This window comes from Poecilia reticulata, linkage group LG21 (genome assembly GCF_000633615.1).
Source record: "Poecilia reticulata strain Guanapo linkage group LG21, Guppy_female_1.0+MT, whole genome shotgun sequence".
Classification (NCBI taxonomy): domain Eukaryota; kingdom Metazoa; phylum Chordata; class Actinopteri; order Cyprinodontiformes; family Poeciliidae; genus Poecilia; species Poecilia reticulata.
In genome coordinates this window covers 22,274,890-22,294,706 of record NC_024351.1, presented here as the reverse complement: position 1 = coordinate 22,294,706, position 19,817 = coordinate 22,274,890, and positions in this window count along the sequence as shown.

Sequence of the window (19,817 nt, the reverse complement as noted above, 5' to 3'; positions counted from 1 at the left end):
CACCTCTCATGCTAATGGGCCATTGATGTGGTCTCTATGGTGATGTACTTTTCCTTCCACTGGAGAGGAGCGGGCCAGTGGACTGAGCCGATTAGTGGAAGAGAGCAACCTGTGAATGTTTGAGCTCACAACTGTGTCAGCCTGTACACACAGTGAGGCTAAAGCTAACTATGCATGAGGGTGTGTGTGCGTGTGTGTGTGTACATGGAAAACAAAAAACACAGATGGGCCAGCATGGCTGCTGATTTGACTGTTTGCGGAGCAGCAAACATGAGCTGTTACCATAATAAGCACCAAGGGTCCCCTCTATTAAACTGCAGCGTGGTTCCTTGCGGACACACGAGAATACGAGTGGGTGAAAGATTAAGAGGGAGAGTTTTAATAATCGCAAAAAACGTTTCCTGTCAACACAACAYGAGTAAAGACGAATTCTTCCACGGTGAGAAAGCAGAGGGATTTATATTGGGARCTAACCAKAAATAAGATGCCAAATTATTTCAGTAAGAGGTTTTGGCACMGATTCTGTGAGCTACACAGAGCAGCCTGCAAGCGGCTCCTCAAAGAGCTCTGCAGGAGGCTAAGCCTGGCCCAGCTGGGAAATGATAGGACAGACTGAGAAAATGAACACAAATCAGCAGGAAAAGCAATATAAGACTAGAAACACGACGAAGAGGAAGAAAAGGCTTACTAAAGTATGCATTATATCAGAACTCTAGTGATATTTTATTGGGATATTAGGTGAATGATAAAAGATAAATAATGCCATTTGCTTTCATATAAAAATCTGAAAAGTGCGGTGTGCATTTGTAGTCTGCCTCTGTGTCAGGACTTAGAACTACTGTTGCTGCTAGTCTATTGGTAGTACGTCTGTAACAGCTTTGGACATTAAAGAAGGAATATTATATCAATTCTTTGCACAGCAGCTTCAGTCAGATTATATAGAGATAGTGTATGAACATCAATATTCAAATCATCCAACAGATTCCCAACTGGATTTTGGTCTGGGATTTAACTAGGACATACTTTGATCTAAACTGCTTATTTCTAGCTCTGGTTGTGTGTTTAGAAGTGCTGAAAGGGGAGCCTCCACCCTGGCCTCGTGTTTTGGAGTCTTAAGCAGTTTTTCCCCAACATGACGCAGCCACTACTGTGCTTCACAGTGAGTCACAGGATGGTGAGTTCAAGGCGTTATGTCTTCAGCCACATTTTGATCTGCCATTTAACAAGGACAAGATTATTGACCTTCCTAGCCAGTCTCAGTTTAGTCTTGGTGGGTTTGAACTTGTGCCTTGGTCTATTATCATTTAAAGACTCCAAGTTTAAGATATGTCTTTAGAACCTAACCCTGCTTTAAACTTTTTATAATGTTATCCCTGAAAAATCTGTGTTTTTTATCAACTAGATGGATTTAGAAGGGAACTGGTTCCACTAATTTTATTTAGGRMCATTAGCGTCAAGGGACACTAAATTAAAATGTACACTGCACTTCAGATTTGAAATAAAAATATTGAAAACCTGTTTTTCCCCTTCCACTTCACAATTATGCAACACCTAGTCACATAAACTCCAGTAAAATATAGTTTGAGTTTTGAACATAAAACACGAGAAAGCCTTGAGAGATATGAATCATTTTCTAAAAAAAAAAATATAAAAGAGAAAGAGATACAACATGGGGTATTTTTGTCATAATGTGAGCAGTTCGTTATGAAGCATTATGACAACACATCTTGTTGTCATCTGTAATGACGACAAGATGYGTGGCAGAGAACTGGTTTTAGATGGAAAGTTTGACTAACCACAGTCTTCCTTTAGGAAAAAATTCTCAGCTTTCAATCCACACTCAGAGAACATTTATCATTATGTCCTAATAAGGTCAAATACACTGCATCTGGCAGAAATTTGGATGGAGGCAGTGAAACCTAAGAGCACAGTGGATTTAAAAAGTCTACACACCCCTAACAAAATGCCAGCTTTTGCAATGTTACCAAGATAAATCATTGTAGAAGTTTTTCCCCCAACCTTTGATACAACCAATCAACTGCACAACTCAATTGGAAAAAAATAGATTTTTTAGAGGGGAGGAAATGGAAACTAAATCAATGTGATCACATAATGGTGCATACCATCTTGTAGCTCAGCATTAACCACCATGTTATGYTGTTGTAGATTGTCAGCCATCCAGAAAAAGCTAATTTTCAACTAGAAGCTTTTTGGATGATAGCAGCAATGATGCGAATGGTAGAACCAAGTCAACAAAAGCATGGCTTCACAACAAGTGGGCCAAGCCAGCAACACAATCAATAACAGTGTGGTAATAAAATCAAAAGGTGCTTCAACAAGGCATTAGTTCAGGGAAGTGCGTTTTGATTATGTTGTAAAACGGGGAGGCAGCTGTTTTATTTGYTCCCTTATTCAGGTGCCTTTGAAAAGGAAAAAAAATAATCACAATTTTACCATTTATTCTTTATTTACCCTCCCCAGTAGATTTCAATTAGTTTTTCCAGAGTTGTTTAAGTTATCTTACACCTAAGGCGAGAAAAATTTATTATTTTAACTTTCATTTTGTTTAGGATTTTTTTACATCACAAGAACAAGCCATTTAATAGAGTAGTAAACAGTTTTTATATTCATATCTACTTCAATTTGTTTAAGTACCTGACTAAAGCTGATTGTCACAGTATTGGCAAGATTTCTTTAATGCYGGTTAAGAGGAAAAACACAAACTGGGTAAAGATTGTGTCGACAAAGTAAAAGGAGGAAACGTACAGCGGTTTTAGTAGTTGCTTCAGACTGAGATTATTCMGTCACATTCATATTAATTCTTAATTTGCCAATGATTAATGCAAAAGAACCCRCAGGAATAATCCTGGTTCACTTTGGGTGCATGTTGGACACACAGACMACCTGAAGCTACAAACTATGCTTAATCCTATTATAGGCACGTTATGTCCAGACTGAGTTCCAAAAGGGTATATTGATTATTGAAATAAATTAATAAATTTAGCAAATCAGTTAACTTGAAAATACTGCACTCTACATGTGAAAAATCATCAACAATGATTGCTTTACTGCAATCTAGCAACCCATAAGATGCAAACATACATTCTACAGCAACAAAACCGAAAATAATGTGGATAACATAGATAAACTGACAAAAATAAACAAAGATCTAAAAGTCCTAGCACAATGCTGCCATCGGAGGGTGCTGGTCTCTCATCAGGGCTCTGTTTCCCTCAGCTATCTTGTGACACCAGTAGCCATCTACATTACCGTGCTTGACACTTCATCTCTATGTTCTGTCTTTGCCCTGGGTGGTTGACTCCAGGTACTTCAATGCTTCGTCATTCAGTGGCGAAGCATTGAAGTACTTTGGCTCTGAGTCTGCATGCCTGCAATGCTACTAGTTGAATGTTTTTATTTGGATATGTACCGTTGCAAAATTTTTTGCTCCATACAAAAAGGGGAAAATTCCATGAATTGTCCTTTTTAAATCCATTTATCAAAGTGTCTGGCCAATGAATTTGAAGATGAGTTTTTCCCCCAAAGTAGTACACTAAAATAACTCTTGCGTGTTTGATGGTGATAAATGCCCTAAAGGCTTGCTCCACATGAATTGTAACTTTATATGATAATAACCTTGCTGAATATTAGGGCGCCTGTAATCTGCTGCTGGGAAATGCTGAGATGCTTTTTGCATGCRAGGGTGATTTCAATGACATACTGCGAGATAGCGGAGCTGCAGGCAATAAGCAGTTATCACGAGCTAGCAYGGTGATAAAGCTGACAGGTTATCACTGCAACTGAAGTATTCTGCTGATTTCTGCTTTCCCCCATTTGCATGAGAAATGTCCCCTTCACCCTCCTGTCTCAGAACCAACATCAGGCAGCTGATACAAAAACCAACAGGCAGACTTGATGTGCTGCTCAGTCTTTGGCCTCTCCACCGGGGTGTTGTGTTTTAGTCACATGTCCAGTTTGCTGCTGACTTGCTTCATGTCTGTTTTGAAAGGAGGAGAGCGGCTTGCAAAGAGGTATTGTTGAAAATTTTCCTACTCTGCCTCCTCTGCATCTATTTTATGCAGATTCAATGGAATGCCACTCACACAGAAGTCAATCTGAAGCCCTTTCAGTTACACTTATTTGGGACGCGAAAGTAATGTCACCTTTATCTACAAAACATCACAAAAGTATTCAAATGTCTACAAGTTTCTCACCTTTTGTCTTTATACCAATTTATAATTTATAGAACAATGGGTTTTTTTTTTCACATGGGCAGCTAAGATTTTTGAACTTCTGATTTAACCTATTTCTTAATACAAAAGACCAGGTGGTAACACTTTATTTGAAGGGGTGTGCATAAGACTGACAAGACACCGTCATAAACATGACATAATATCTGTCATGACCATGAAGGAGTCTTTATGAATGTTTACAACTGCTGTCATGAAGTGHYATTTGGTAAATAATGACACTTTTAATGCAACGTTGCACTCAAATTTGCACAAAAAGTCCATTAAAAGTGTCAACTTTGCATTACAGTTTATAAMACTGTCATGCCAGTCTTATGCACACCCCTTCAAATAAAGTGTTACAGTACAGATCTAGATCTAAACTGTCTGCTCTGTGAAAACATATGTAGGGTAACAAGCATGGCGGGCCACCAGTCTAAGTGTTGTATGTTTATTCATTTTCAATAAGTTTTTTATGCACCAGTATCAGTGACAACCCAAGACGGGTTTTATCTTGAGCGTGTAGTATGAGTGATGTGAGCACATACATCTGTGTGGACAAAGAATGACGTGTGTGTTTACACCTCAAACGCTCACTGTTCTGGCTCGAGCTTGGTTCTGTGTCTGCGCTTGCACCTTAATAAAGTTCATGTTGATCAGCCACACCACCAACCAATCACAGACAGGTCTTTATTCCAGACTATTCCCTGCAAATGGCTTGTTTTAAGATTCACTGGCTGATTACTTCATTAGGATTTAACTGATGTGCAMGCAAATATTTATTTTAATTACATTTTTTGTGTGKTTGCATTTTTTAAGATGCAATAGTTGGTGTTTAAGTATGGTCAGTAACTACCTAGTCATATTTTCTGTCAACTTCTAAGTTGTTGGGKTTTTTTTGGACATAAAAACACAGTGGGTCGGTGKTGGACTACCCTAGCGCTACTACCACCAAGTTTAGCAAGTGTTCTGGGGGAAACTCTGGTATGTGTTTTGTGAMTGAGTATTTGAAGAAGAATCTAAATTCTCCTGTTAACCTTTAGTTTGGTTTTAACCTTAGAAGTAGCAATTTTATTGAGTTTTTAGGCGATAAGCAATACTGACCTCTAGAATATTTGACAAGCTGAATCAAATGCTATTAAATCAAAACATCATCAATGATCAACTTGGGTGGTTGGAAAGAACATTTCCAATAAAACCCAGTGTGTGAAAGCTAGGAGCATTTCATCAAGTCCATCTACTGTACTTTTTGCAGAAACATTGACAAATCCACTAATTGTGGGTTCTCTCAATACCAACAAGTATTAAATTTACAAAAATGGTCAAACCACTCAAATTTGGATGACACTTGTCATAGTGCAACTTAGMGTTGCCTATGAGCAAATGTACATTGCAGAGGCTGCAGGCCACCATTACTCTGTCAACTGATGAGTTGACAAGCTTTCATTAGTCATGTCAGTAGTTTTCATTATAGCGACTGTTTCACCAACTTTCAACTTGTGACACTTCATGGATGCTTTGCAACTTTTAAGGAGACACCCACACAAAACAGACAACAGCAACACTTCAGAAATGTATAAGCCTAACTCCTAACTACTCCTAACACTTTGTCCCATTATGACTTTCAGTGAGTAGGAAGGTGGTGGAAAGACTGACAGAAAGGACAGAGAATTCTCCATAAAATGGCAGCAGACACTGCATGCTGATGCTTTGTGGTRGTGGCATAGTTTCATCATCATGACACTTTTCTTAATCTAGTCTAGGTTGTATGTTCGGTTACTTTCTATCAACTGATTGCAGGAGGCTATGTTTGTTTTAGTTTTGTCCTACTTTGTTTTGAGTAGGAATCAATCTCAGTCAAAACTATGTAATTAATATATTTAAGACTCAAGAAGTAAAATTGTCTATTTTTTAAGACGGTGTCATTTCAGTAATAGGACATGGGTTTTTTTGGTCAGCATAAGCACAAAACGCTACAGAGATCCAACACATCCATTGTTCTTCAACTTAAGATSAATGGAATTCATTGATTCGGACAATTATATTCTGCAAGTTAGGTTTAAAATACATAACAGTATAAAACCAGCATACTTACAAAATGATTTATTAAAAGAAATAACATTCATAATCGGAGAGGATCAGAGATTAAAAAAAAAATCTAAGTCAGAACTACAGTTCTTCTGTATTTTTACAGAACCACTCCATCCCCTCCACATCTCTCCCCTCCACTTCAGTCAGCCTTCACAGACACGTCACAGCTGGCAGAACGAATCAGAAAGAAGACTTCACCTCTGTGCATCATCTCAGTAACGTTGCAGCCACCTCTGTCAGAGCAAGAGCCACCTCTCACCAAATGTACATCTATTGTTTTGGGCTTTTTATAGAACGGATTAGGATGAAAAGAACATTACATAAGTGCTTGGTTGACAAAATAACTGCTCTCTTACAGGGTCCATGTTAGGTAATGTCACATACTAAAAACAAAGCCGGTAATCTTTGCTGTGTGCATCATCATCAAAATCACAGCCTCTCATATTTCCTGTGAACAGCACAGCACTCTGCTTCATACAGATGTACACCATGYGACATTATGAATCCTGACCACGTCGATTAGTACTGAATATTTTCCGTTTCTGAGACTCTCGGTTCATGTTCCTAAGTTTTTGCTAGCAGAAGATAAATAATTAAAAGTCGGATACTGTTGGTTGATTCCAACTTTTTTTTTTTTTAAAACATGGGAAGGTGGATGAAAAAAAATTAGAACAGCCACAATATCAACAAGAGAAGCAAAAATAACCCTCCCATCCCCTCACCTGGCTTTCTGTTTTCTCTGCATGTTCTCAATTAGTGGAAATATTTGTGGAAGAGAAGATGGAGGCCTCCTGCCTCCATCCCATTGTAACAACCATCCTGTCTCCCTTTACTGCCCATCCTCCCCTCYGCCAGTAGAACTGAGCTTTCTCCAAACACTACTTGAAGAAAATATTCAATTAGTACCAGTATTCAGACACAAGAGATGCAATAAGAAAACTAGCTAATGAAGAAAATATGTTTTTCCCCCCCTTGGCCAAAAAACGTCTGATCAGTCAGTCACATGTAAACAAAAACAAACAAAAAAAACCTGGACTTTATTGAAAATAATCATCACTGTTCTGTGTGGCCTCTGTTGCTGAGTGCTTTAGCTGGCCATTTTCATAATAAGTGCTCAAGACAAAGCATATGAAGAGAAGAAGCTATCTAAAATATATTTTTTCTGCATTGTTGAGCTAGGTCTGTGGTTCATTCAGGCTAGAAGGGGGAGCTATACTTTCAGGAGATAACAGGACGGCTGCTGGGGGTCATGCTAGACCTGGAAATGTTGGAAGCTTTTTGAAATGTCAGAGGTAACGTAAGGGTTTATATTCTCTGGGATACACAAAGASTACCGTGCTTGGTCTGATAAACACCCTTTAAAATGGGTAACTTCACAATCATTGTTTTCAAGTAAAAAACAAAGACTGCAAATATTCAATGCTAGCTTAGCTGTTTTAATCTAAATTGCCAACAATGAGTAGCAATGTCAAAGTTTTACAAAACCTGTAAATGGGAAAATGGCCACAAAATCCTTGTGCCACTTTTCCCATTATTACCAAAGGATACAAAAATCACACCAAATCAAAATGAGCTCATTTAAACTGTAGTTTTGCCTTAAGTGCAGAATTAAGTGTAAATGAAATGAAGCCAAGGAAATATGTTCCAAAACTGACCTTCAAAAAAAAAAAAGACTTTTATTATTCAGTTTTTGGTAGAAAAAGAGAGGGAAAAAAGGAAAAACCATGCAAATGGAAATTATTGAGCTTGTTTTAATTTATCATGCAATTACCTGATTTACAGCGACATGCTTAAATGTCAAATGTAGCAACTAATAAAAATTGTATGCATCACCATACCATGCCGGCTATCTTCTGAGTTAAAGTTGCATAAAGAAAGAGAACATAAAACCACATGTGAAAGTCACCAATTGACCTCAGTTTCTGAAACAAACAATGTCCATCACCATGGGAAAACAATCGGCAGGAAAAGGTTAGAGAGACAGCAGTGTTAATATTCAGACAGCGCTGCTGAGCATCCAGACATGTGTAAAGGGTGTGTGCGCTCCACTTTTCATCACACAGCAGAGCTGAAATCTCCAGTAGAGGCTTAGCTTTCCCCGAGAGCTGAGGCTTTAAAGCTCACCGAGCGGCAGAAGCAGAATACCAATAACTCCCGACAGTCAGGAGGCTTCTTCCAGGCTTCAAGCAGCGCACTCTAAAATACCAACTTGCTCGGTTGCATCATAACTGCTGTCACGGCGCATTTTTGCGGCGCGAAACAATAGCCAGGACCCATCTGTTTGTGTGGGCATGAGAAAGATGGTGAAGCAGAGAGGCGATTGAAAGAGTGGTGATGAATGAAGAGCGAATGAGTGAAAGAAGAGGTGGAAGACACCAGCAGCTGATACAGTTTTACAAGCTAGAGAGTGTGTTCACTTGTCAAAGACATGCTAAAGAGCTGATAATGCGTCCTGCTGCTCTCTGTGGAACACACACACCAAGAGAAACAAAAGAGACTGGGCTAACATCACACAGGATGCTTTCCACTGCGAGAAGCTGCCTCAGTACAGACAGAGACTTTACAGAGTGACAGGGGAGATTCCTACAAGGTCAGACAAGACATGATCTAGCTTTAGAAATCTGTTTAATGTAAAGCGCAGCAACCAAACAGAGAGAGAGGAAACCAAAGTGAACAGCTGAAGAGGAAGAAATGAAAAAGAAAGCTCAGCAGTTCCAGTTAACAGCTGAAGTCAAATCTGCCTCTTATTTTGAGCTGATAAGAGGAGACTTGGCTCWACTCGGAGTGGAGGATGTAGGACACGCACTGCTGCAGGCGTCACAAACACACAGGCCCTTCTGAAGGAGTCCAGAGACATTAGCAAACATTAAAACAGATTCATTCAAGGATTAATTAGCTTAACAGCCCATTCCATTTGCTAATAACCAGATGGTGTACAACAAAGTCCCATAAACAGCCAAAGTGTTCAGCAGTGATACAAACAGTTGGCATTAATGGGAATATTTGCAGGTTGATGTACACAAGTGGGTCATTTTCTGACAATCCTCTTCAGTTTTGAAGTTGTTACTGTAGGAAAGTTGGTTCTGTTCAGTATCAATAGCTGTGTTTTCATTACATATGTGTCCAAATTGTTGTCAACATGTTGAAATTTTTTTTGCAGATTCAGTGTTTCCATTAAATAAGACATTAAATTAAAATCACAYGTGAATAAGCTCGTTCACATGACAAGTCATTAAAGAGTCACAGCAGCGACAGATGTAAACAGTTACATGAAATATATTCATAATTCAGTCGTGGAGTTAGCATCTATCAGCCTATCAGAGGAGACGCTGGCGTCTTATTCAGGCGATGATCTGCATCTGTTCACTGGAAGCCAAGCATGTCTGTGCTTCTCAACCCATTTGTGTCTACATTTGAAATTATGGAGCAGGCAGACTGTATACCAGGTAAAGTGAGAGAACATAAGGAGTTTGAGCAGTCCATTAACAGTTTTCAGTGTCAGATGTTGAGCTAGACAAATCACAAAACAGTTTCAAATAAAAGGAGTCTTGAGAAGAAAAACATGTTAATCAAAACTTTTAGCTCAGAACTCTTCTGGAGCAGAAGTTCCAGGTTTCACCACCTGGTGAAACCACCAGGTTTGTTGAAAAAACAATGTGGAATGAAAACTGCATAAGAAACATGCAGTTTTGATTCTATGGTCACATCACCACTTTGGCAGGATTCCAGATATTTAAAACAAAAAACTAATCACTAATTATCAATATTGACTGATATGAAACACTTAAWTTTTTTAGACATATCATCCAGTCCTGCAGTGCAGACTATCCATCACAGAGTGATGTTCACAGCTGATGATGCCAACTGTGCTGACAATGCTAATTGTTAACATCAGATGCTAAGCAGCTTAAAAAGTGAATTCCAAGCCATTTTTGTTTCAGTTTTAAATTATGAAAACTGTTTTACAGCAGCGACAGTCCCACATACACATCGTCATGTCCACCTGTTCTCAGTGAATCTCCATTTTATTGCTAAATCAATTAAAATGGTGAAGCATACTTCACCCACGCATCAGATCATTTAAAAAAAAATCTTTGATAATTATTTTTTTCTCCTTTACTGGCAGCAGTAGGCACATAGGGGGCTTTAACCATGYGTTTTACAGGCAACATGTGGGATGACTGCTGACGCATACAGATTGTGACCCTCGACCTGACAAGAAACAACACACAAAGGGAAAAGGGACAGAGGACAGACAGCTGTGGTGGGAGAGGGAACATATGGATAAACGGAGCTGCCACCTGTTCTCCCTCGTCACATGTTTATAGTCACACACTTCACCCAGAATCAACCCAAAACACTCGTTTCAGGAAGGCTTGAATTGGTTCAGCCTCTCTAAAACACCAACATCTACACATCCAGGCTGCATGTTCCAGTGACTGGCTGTCGTTCTCATACTGAAAGGACTTGCTGCACACGGAGAGCATCTAGTTCGAACTGGATCAGCAGAAAACCCCCCACCAAACACATACACAGGCTGGCAGTGAGAGTGGAGAGTTGGGCATTAGGTTGGCAGAGGCATTACAGCCTGCCACATAAGCCTCTTCCTGTTTTTACTACCAGTGACATCTGTTGCCCTGAGTTACATGTGCRGATACAGTAGTCACACTCATAACACAGAAGCACTGGCAACATGATCTGCTCAAATATGACTCAGCTAGAACGGTGAAGCTGATGAGCTGATCTGGACAGGTTTCATCAAAACTATACTTTATTCTTTAATTCGCAACATTTCATGCTTAACTGACAGACGACTGCCATGTAGATGTAATAGCGATGCGTTTGTCATGTAGGATTATGTGATCTATTTTGACAGCTGATAAATGAGAGCCTGTGCTGACATGACGGAGCCCCGTTCACAACTAGTGTCAGACCTCCAGTCTAAGGAATTCATGTGTTAAATTAGTGCTGAACACTTTCTGGAAATAACTGTCATTCAAGCTGCACCTTGTTAATGGTGTTTAACTGTTCTAATTTGGATTKGTCYGACTAATTCAGTGTTCCTTCACAGACCCAGCGCAGCAGAAGGACGAGAAAATTAGTGCTGAACCAGGGGAAAGACTGGAATGGTAAAACCTGACTCAGTTTGTTTCAGCTTAAAAATGAAAACACAACAAAGTCCCACACATTTAACCATGTTAGTTTGATGACCGTCTAGAAAGGCTATTTACAGTTCTAYCTTTCTGTTTCTATGCAACTTTTGAAAAAAWWWTTTTATATTGTTTAGTTCTGCATTATTTTTCTTAAAACTGTCTAGTTTTAAGAAGGATAGCCTCCTTCGGTCAAACTATTAAGACAGTTAAGACTGCAGCTTTACATCACTCAGCCACGTGTTCGGTTCTAAAACCGTCTCACTCAGACCACTGTTGCAAACTTAGCAACTTTGTCGCTACATTGAGCAACTTTTYAGACCCCTCTTGTAACCCCTCTTGTCCCAAAAAAATTAAGCTACACATCTATCAAATTTCTTGTTATTGCTGACAATTACAATTTTATGATAAAAGGGTCTGCCGTATTATTGCACAGCTTATTACTTACTTATTGCACAGCTGTTCCACTGTGCTTGCTAATGACAAAGCAGGGTGGTAGCAGTGCTGCAAGTGTGTTGTCGCCATAAATGTCTTCAACAACACAGGGAAAAGTCGCTAGGTTTATSACTTTTTTCTGAAAAATTGCTAAATATAGCACCAATGTTTATAAGTTAGSTACAGGGCTCCTCTTTTCCTGACCAAAGTAGTTAGCGGGGCTGACTCTTGGCTCCGCCCACCTTTCTGGAATTTTCCAAAATTTTCAGGGAGGGGCCAAATGATTTTTCAGTGGGATTTGTTACACTTGTTACAACATAAGACAGTGGGAGAGGAGCACATAATGTTGGGTAAAGAACATCAAACATTACTAACTCATACACACATTTCTTAGCTGGTCACTGCAGTCAATTTTCAGTTCAACCACCTGGCGTGACAACCACAGACAACTTTAATCAGAAATGCTTCTTTTCCCCACTTAAAGGCATTATGTCCAAAGCAAACGGCACATGCACACTGGATGACTATGTGGTATATTTTCATTTTAAATGAGGAAACTAGACGCAGGACCATTTCTGTTTTTAAAGCACACAATGGTTTTAAATGTTTATTGCATTTGGCAGAAAGAATCAGTATCGACCAATCAGAACTTAAGAAAATCTGTCAAAATGCATTTTTCTCAGAAACATTCTGGTAAGCTTGAGTATCATCCAAAGTAATATAAAACCAGTTTTCTTTTTCTGTTGGCCCGCTGCTCATCTGAAACAGACAGAGGTTAAGMAGAAAACTGTCCGACTGTCTCACCAAATGAAATGAAAATCAGAGATTCAGCAACTAATGCGATAAAGAACTGAGGATCCATCCAGCAGGCTGTYGGCGCACAGCTACAAAGTAGCAGTTCAATTTAAAGAGAAACATCCTGACAATGGCACAGCACATTCCACTCGGATTACACCAGCATGAATCCGTCTCCCACTGGAAACATTTGTTGTTCTATGAAGCAAAATATACAAAATCAAAAAATAAATAAATAAATGTGAAGCAGACGAAGTCCTAGATGGAGCATGAAAGAACAAACTCYAACAGCAGTTTGTCTTGTCTGTTGTAAAATTATTACCATTTACATGAACCAAAAGTRTGACCAAATATAATACAGGTTTGAAGAGCCTGAATGTCTGGTTGTTAAATATGTAGCTAGAACTTGAGTCCAGGCTTGTGATATGAACAATGCATACAGTGATATTGTGATAACTTTTTTAAATTAATTGTAACATATGTCTTACTAGATGTTTTGATGAGATTATTTAGCACGTTCGTCTTGTTTTCGACATGAATTATATATGTGGATTGTTACTGAAATGTGAAAAGACACCGAAGYGCAGCAGCTGCAGAGCTGAAGACTATCTGCTGCTTGTCTCCGATGACAAACAGTGACAGTGAAGGAGTAAGAGCTCATGGTGGAGATGAACTGGTAGAGCTCATAATCCAGTAAGACAGCGGACAGTAGGCCAGCGAGCGTCTGTCCCGGCTGTGGTAAAAGRGATCGACTCCTAGTTCATGTCTCACCTCTCTAATCCCAGCACACTGTCATCTTAACCCTCACCACCTGCTGATCTGTTACACAATCAGGAAACRGCCAAGGTGTGTGCAAACACAAACACATCATCCAACAACCAGAAAGCAAGGAGAAAGAGAAAAACTACAGGACGGTCTGCTGTCTACTTCAACCAGGTCTCCCACATMTGTATCTGCCGTCACACAGTTGGGGGCTTCATCATCTAAACCCCCAACATCAAGGTTAAACCAACCCCATCAGACCCTGTGAACTCCTGCAGTGCAGGCTCTCTGAATTCAATTAGAGAACGCCATAATCCGCTGTATTCCCACTAATGTCCAGGGAGATTACCGTCTGCACTCCTGCAGTACACAGACAGAAGAAACACAGAGTTAAGAGATAGAGATGTGTACAAGTGTGCAAATTCATTACAGTTACCAGTATTATCAATATGCTGAAACTAGGTAAAAGTGCCTAAAAACCATATCTAAAAATGATGCACCAGTCATCAATCAGAATATTGAAGATATATKTTATCCTTTCTATTGGTTCATCAAAGAACACCTTGTAGGTACCATTAAGATGATAAAGATGATGTAAAAGGTGAACTATTAAATCTATTTAAACTTATTTCGTTTAATCAATCTGTACAGATTAGGGATGCACTGATCCACTAGTTTCTCTTCCGATAGCCATCTGAGGTGTAATATCGCCCGATACCAACCGATATGAATAGAAAAACTGTGTTGAATTCACTTACAATGTTTCCATTTAAAAAAACAAAAACAAATGTACTAAACTACAAAATTATTTGATAACTCTGCACCAGTACAGCACACTTCAGTGTGCTGCACCAGTACAGCACACTTCAGTGTGCTGTACTGGTGCACTTCACCAGTGTGGTCAACATGTAAAAACAACTGATTTATTCAGCCACTGCAATTAGAGGAATAACAGCCAATGGAAAATAAAAAAAATAAAGAAACTGAAACTGACAAAAACAAGTTRACTACCATGCTCAAACATGTAAAAACTGCAACAAACCTTCTTTCAAATAGTTCAGAAAGTGCAACTAGGAATTCTAAAGATGTAAGATAAATAATAAAGCATGATGTCACTCAGAACACAACACATAGAATTAGGCTGAATAGATCTGCCCTTATGGATCTGGCACATTGTCACYAATACAATGTGCCAGACCGTTACCCGATCTAGAATTTCTTCAATAGAGATCGATATTAATATCTGATGGGTGCATCTCTGGTTCAGATAAAACCTCAACAGGCAGGTTTTATCTGCCTGTCTAACTGAGTTATTTCTGTAGTATGTTTCAGAAATATCAACCCTAGGGGGCAGGAGGAGAAAAATATAGTGCTCCCAGTAATTAAGCAGCCTAAATAGAGCCAGCAGCATGTGCGTGGGGTCTCAAGTATCAACAGGTGACGGGCAGACTGCTTTAAAAGCAGCAGCTGTTCCACTGAGCAACCTGGTGCAGAGGGCTCACCAAAAGTTTTCCTGCAGCTCTGCTGTCATTTGGGGTTTTCCTTACACTGAGCTGGAGTGATGAAAATTTTCATTCATTTTCATCAATCACAATGATTCATTTACATACAATTGATGTAATGTCTGTCCAAAATGTTATTGTTTAGTAATTAGTGTATGAAAATAACAATCCAAGAGAAAGATCTGAAATCATATTTCACTATGAAATGGATACATTAACTTATACATTTTCACTTGTTTAAGGTTTTTTTGATGACAGAGTACATCAATGAACCTGTCACACATTTTCTCATAAATTTGAGCCAATCCAACATTTTTGTCATGCCAACGAAGATGGTACATTCCTCTGCTTTATCAGATAACAGAAGTTGGCAAATTATTCCTGCAGTCTTTCAGTTGGCTGGTCAGGCAGACAGTTGTAGTCAAAATGATCCACCAACAAAACTTTACCGTTCAGCAACAGTTTTGTTCAGTTTTAGAAAAATTGCAAGCAACTTCACACGTGTGTCTGGTAAAACATTGCATAGTAATATCTGCAAAAATAGCGTCGCAAGCCATGGGTGTGAACACGTTCAGATTAAGGGGTTTGATTAAAAGGAAGGGGAAACATTAGTAAATTCACACAACCTCACTAAAGAAAAATAAAGCTGTCCGTTTAGGTAGATAGAAACAATCAATCCATGTTTAAGACCCTTAGTAAAGAAAAAGAAAAACATAAAAACATATGCCCCTCTCAAATACTGTGGGTTCACTGCTGTCAGATTTGGAGTTTTAAAATAAGACCAGCCTAAAAAAATCTGAAATAAAAGATGCACAATATATCTGTGTCTACACTTGTATCAAACGAAATTAGTAATTTTTTCGCACATCAGTATCGGCCTTATAGGGGTGGGTGACATTGCCTTAGGATTTTGTTGTGATATTGTGTGGTATTATTATAATAATGCTGAAGATAATAAAAAGCCTATTTGTTATTTTTTAGGTAACTGTATGGCTGTGACTGCATGGCACAATATTCATAGAGCTCCAAACAAATATTGCTCTTGAAAAATACTCCCATTTACAATAGGCTTCTTCGCAATGCCACTTAAACTGCATTTAATCATATTTTCAAATTGAATATTTACTGACKGCCTCGTGGAACAGTGGAGAAAATAAAAAAACATTTCCAATCATACCGTCAGTTTTGTTTTTATTTAACGTCAATAACTGAAATTTATCATAACGATAGACCAAAATTCCTATAATAAAAACATTGTCACAGTAAGTGACACAATAAACACCCACCCCCACAGCCTCATAAGTCAAACCAGGGTGATGACAACAGCAAATATTCATTTCCATCTTGTTTCCCAGTGTAATGTAGCAAAACATTATGGAGGGTTGAACTGAAGTAACAAAAGTGAAGCAATGTCAGCAGTGTGGTCGGGTTTTTTCTATAGTTTTGAAAGAGTAATGAAAATGGATTAAGAAAGGAAAATGTGTTTAATGTGGGTAAATAATGGTTATCGACCACATCGACAATATTGGTGYCAGCTCAAAATTTTCATATCGGTGCGGGCCTATCTAAAACCAATGTTTCTTTCCAGCTTTCCATACAAAAAGTAGCATTTACTTCTCAACAAGCCTGCTGAAAAGACATGTGCGTCATTTTCATTTTCAATGCTGTATAATAAATTTGGTGTGCAGGGTATTGCAACAAAGATGAAAGGGATCCCAGAGTTGCTGTGAGCTGGGTGCAAACTCCAGCTCTGCCCAGTCAGGATGAATTATTCAGCAGCAAGCACACAGAGCTGTTCTCACGCTGCAGCAGGAACCAGGAGCCTGCCTCGTTTCATCCACAAGAAATCACAAACCTGCTTCCAAGAAACTCTGCCACCTCTCACTGAGCTTCTGTTTGCATTGTGTTTATACTTCAACCTTGCTCTCATGCTCTTGCCGGCTACTGGAAGCTACTGCTCTCGTTTCTAACTTTGTTGATCAGTGGAAGGAAACGCCAGGTGGTTACGAGCAATGGTAGAAATAATCTTAAAAATAAGTTGATGTCCTAATATTTTCTGCAATTCTGTTAACTGAAGCAATAATGTGTGTAGGACCAACRGTAYAAGAAGTGAATCAATTAATTGCATAAATTAAAACAAGCCCAGTAATTTGAATTTGCATGATCTGTCTTTTCTCTCTTGCTACCAAAAACTGGATGATAAAAATCTTCAGTYTGGTGCTTTAGTCTCAGTCCTTTTTTGAAGGACAATTTTGTTTATAGAGACTTCATGATTTATTTTATTTGTTGTTTCTGTTTTATTTATTTTGCATATTTAAAATGTCTTTCAACTTAAAGATGGTTGTTTTGATATCATCTTTAAGTAATATATTGATAACGGTATAATAATGCAAGTTCACCCTCTCAAAGACTAATAAACTTTAAATATGTAGAAAACACTCCACAGTGGAACTGGAAGACATTTTAAATTCAAAATATAAAACAACCTAAAAAAAATTTAATAAAATTAAAAAAGCATAAAAATGAAATAAAAACCACAAACTGAAGCCGTTTTATCATGTGATTAATTGATTTCTTACACAGGAGCCTAAAGTTATTATAGAACATCCAGCCACCATCACATCCCAGTCTGTCTTTTACAGCTTGTCAAGCACAGCCGACTGACCGCTGGGAGTTCATGTGTCGGCTGATTGTTTCCGCCACTGTGCAGGCATTGTCCTGGGGAATAAAGACTGAAGGTTTGTCTGAGGATACTTCTTTATCAAGACCAAATGAGGCCCGACTGCAATGTGGAAGACCTGCTACAGAACTTCTTTATTCTCCTGCCTTAACGTCTCTGCCCGTCTTTCTGGAACTGTGACTCTTATTTCCTCTGTCAGCTCAGAGGAAACCACAATAGATCCTATAAAGGGTGTCAATTAGTCAGGTTACCAAGGCAACCAATGTGAGAAAGAAGGCATGTGGTGGTTTCAATTGGTGCAACACAGTAATGGGAATATGGTAGAAAACCAAAACTACAGGGTCACCCAAGGTGGACCCTAAATGACTGGATGGTAATGCCTTTCTGGTCACAATTCTGCTATAAACACAACACCTATAACAATGTCCCTTCAWGTTAAAGAAGTCGATTCCCAGAGATCACAAGCCGTGTCTGCCTACAGAAAATGCAACTGGGATAGCAGAACCAAAAGGKGMGTGTCTTAAAACTTGCAGCATTCACCTGAGCTTCTTCTCCTAGTGCAGGAATTCTAAGGCATTCAAGGTGGATGGGAGGTTGATCAATTGGTATTGGTTTGATCATGTGATCCAACACAAGATTGACAGGAGTTGGGAACTCAGTGGTGTCGTCATTTTTTAGACATGTGGGTCTAATTTTACATATAATATTGGTTATATTTAACAGAATAGCAAAGATTTTAATATTGAATATCAATATTGTCCCAAATTTTCATATCTGCGMATCCTTAATATTTGATGACACTTGTTTAACATAAGAACATTTAGAAGGGTAAAGTGCAATTTTAGCTWTTAAAGTCATTTAGATTTTAAAAAAAGTTATTTTAGAGTTAAAACAGGTTCCAAAAGCCAGACGACCCTTTAATAAAATGTTGAAATTGAAATGCTGTAAAAAAAAAAAAAAACATTTCCAGAATCCAGTTAGAAGACTAAATATCTGGGATCTTTGCCAAAAATTCAAAGCAAACAGAATTTTTTTTATTAATTTGTAGTTAAAGTAACACATTCCCGTTCTCAAATACTATGGGACTGAATGTTTTTCTAATATCCTATAGTCGTGTTTACTACTAATCCCAGAAGTGGTCCAGGGTCGTCATACACYTTAACCACCCCTGGCCCGCTGTGTCTCTGCTGGGACCTTTTAGTTCATCACCAGACTTGAAGAACTCAATTCATTTATGGAACAAAGGGAAAGTCTGAATAGAGGTGCATGTCATATTCTTATTAATTTAATCGTATTTTGCTGAATTCTCAATCGGTCCATCTTTGATAAGTTTAAAGACCCAACAACAAGAAGGAAACTCACAGGAATGCAATAAGGTCATGTAGGGGTGAGAAAACAGGCAGGTTCTGGCAGACCCCCCAGCATGCGTTTAAAGCTGTTCAGGCGGGGCGTGTTTGAGGTCAAGCAGACTAAAGGTGAAATTCATGAAGGCTTCTCTGTTCTCGTGTGTTTAGTACATAATGAGACATGTGGGTCGCTGCCTTTGGGATTGTTTATAAGAAAATAATTCGGTTTTACTGKAGAAACGGTCAAGAAACAATTCAAATGACTCCTTCACTGTAAATAGAAAAAAAACTTTCAAAAACTGACTTGAATTCATGTAGGGAATAATTTGTCCATTTATTGGAAGCTGAAACTCAGCAGGGTAGATGTAACTTACTTATTTTATTGTACTTAGATAAATTAAAAAAGCCCTTCATTTTTATTTATTTATAGGGATGTAGTGATACAATAATTTCACGATACGATACAGAGTGATTTTAGTGACATTTTGTGTTCCATAGACTTGAATTTAGTTAACTGAAAACTGATTAAAAGCACCAATTACACAATACCTGACTATGATTGGACAGTTTAACAGTCTGCAGCTGGACAAAGTGAATCAAAGATGTAGTGAGAGAATTAGTTTCTRTCATTTAATTCATGTGGATTTGACATAAAACTCAAAAGTTTAAACGTAATCCAGGAGCAGAGTGGGGAATCACATTTTGGAGTAAAAATGCAGCCACAAATGCAGTCTTTTGGACTATGGGGAAAAAGGCTTTTCCACYTTGGTTCCCGGAGTTAGCCGTGGCTGTAAGCTGCTTTCTTCTAACTGCTAAAGTAGTGGCTG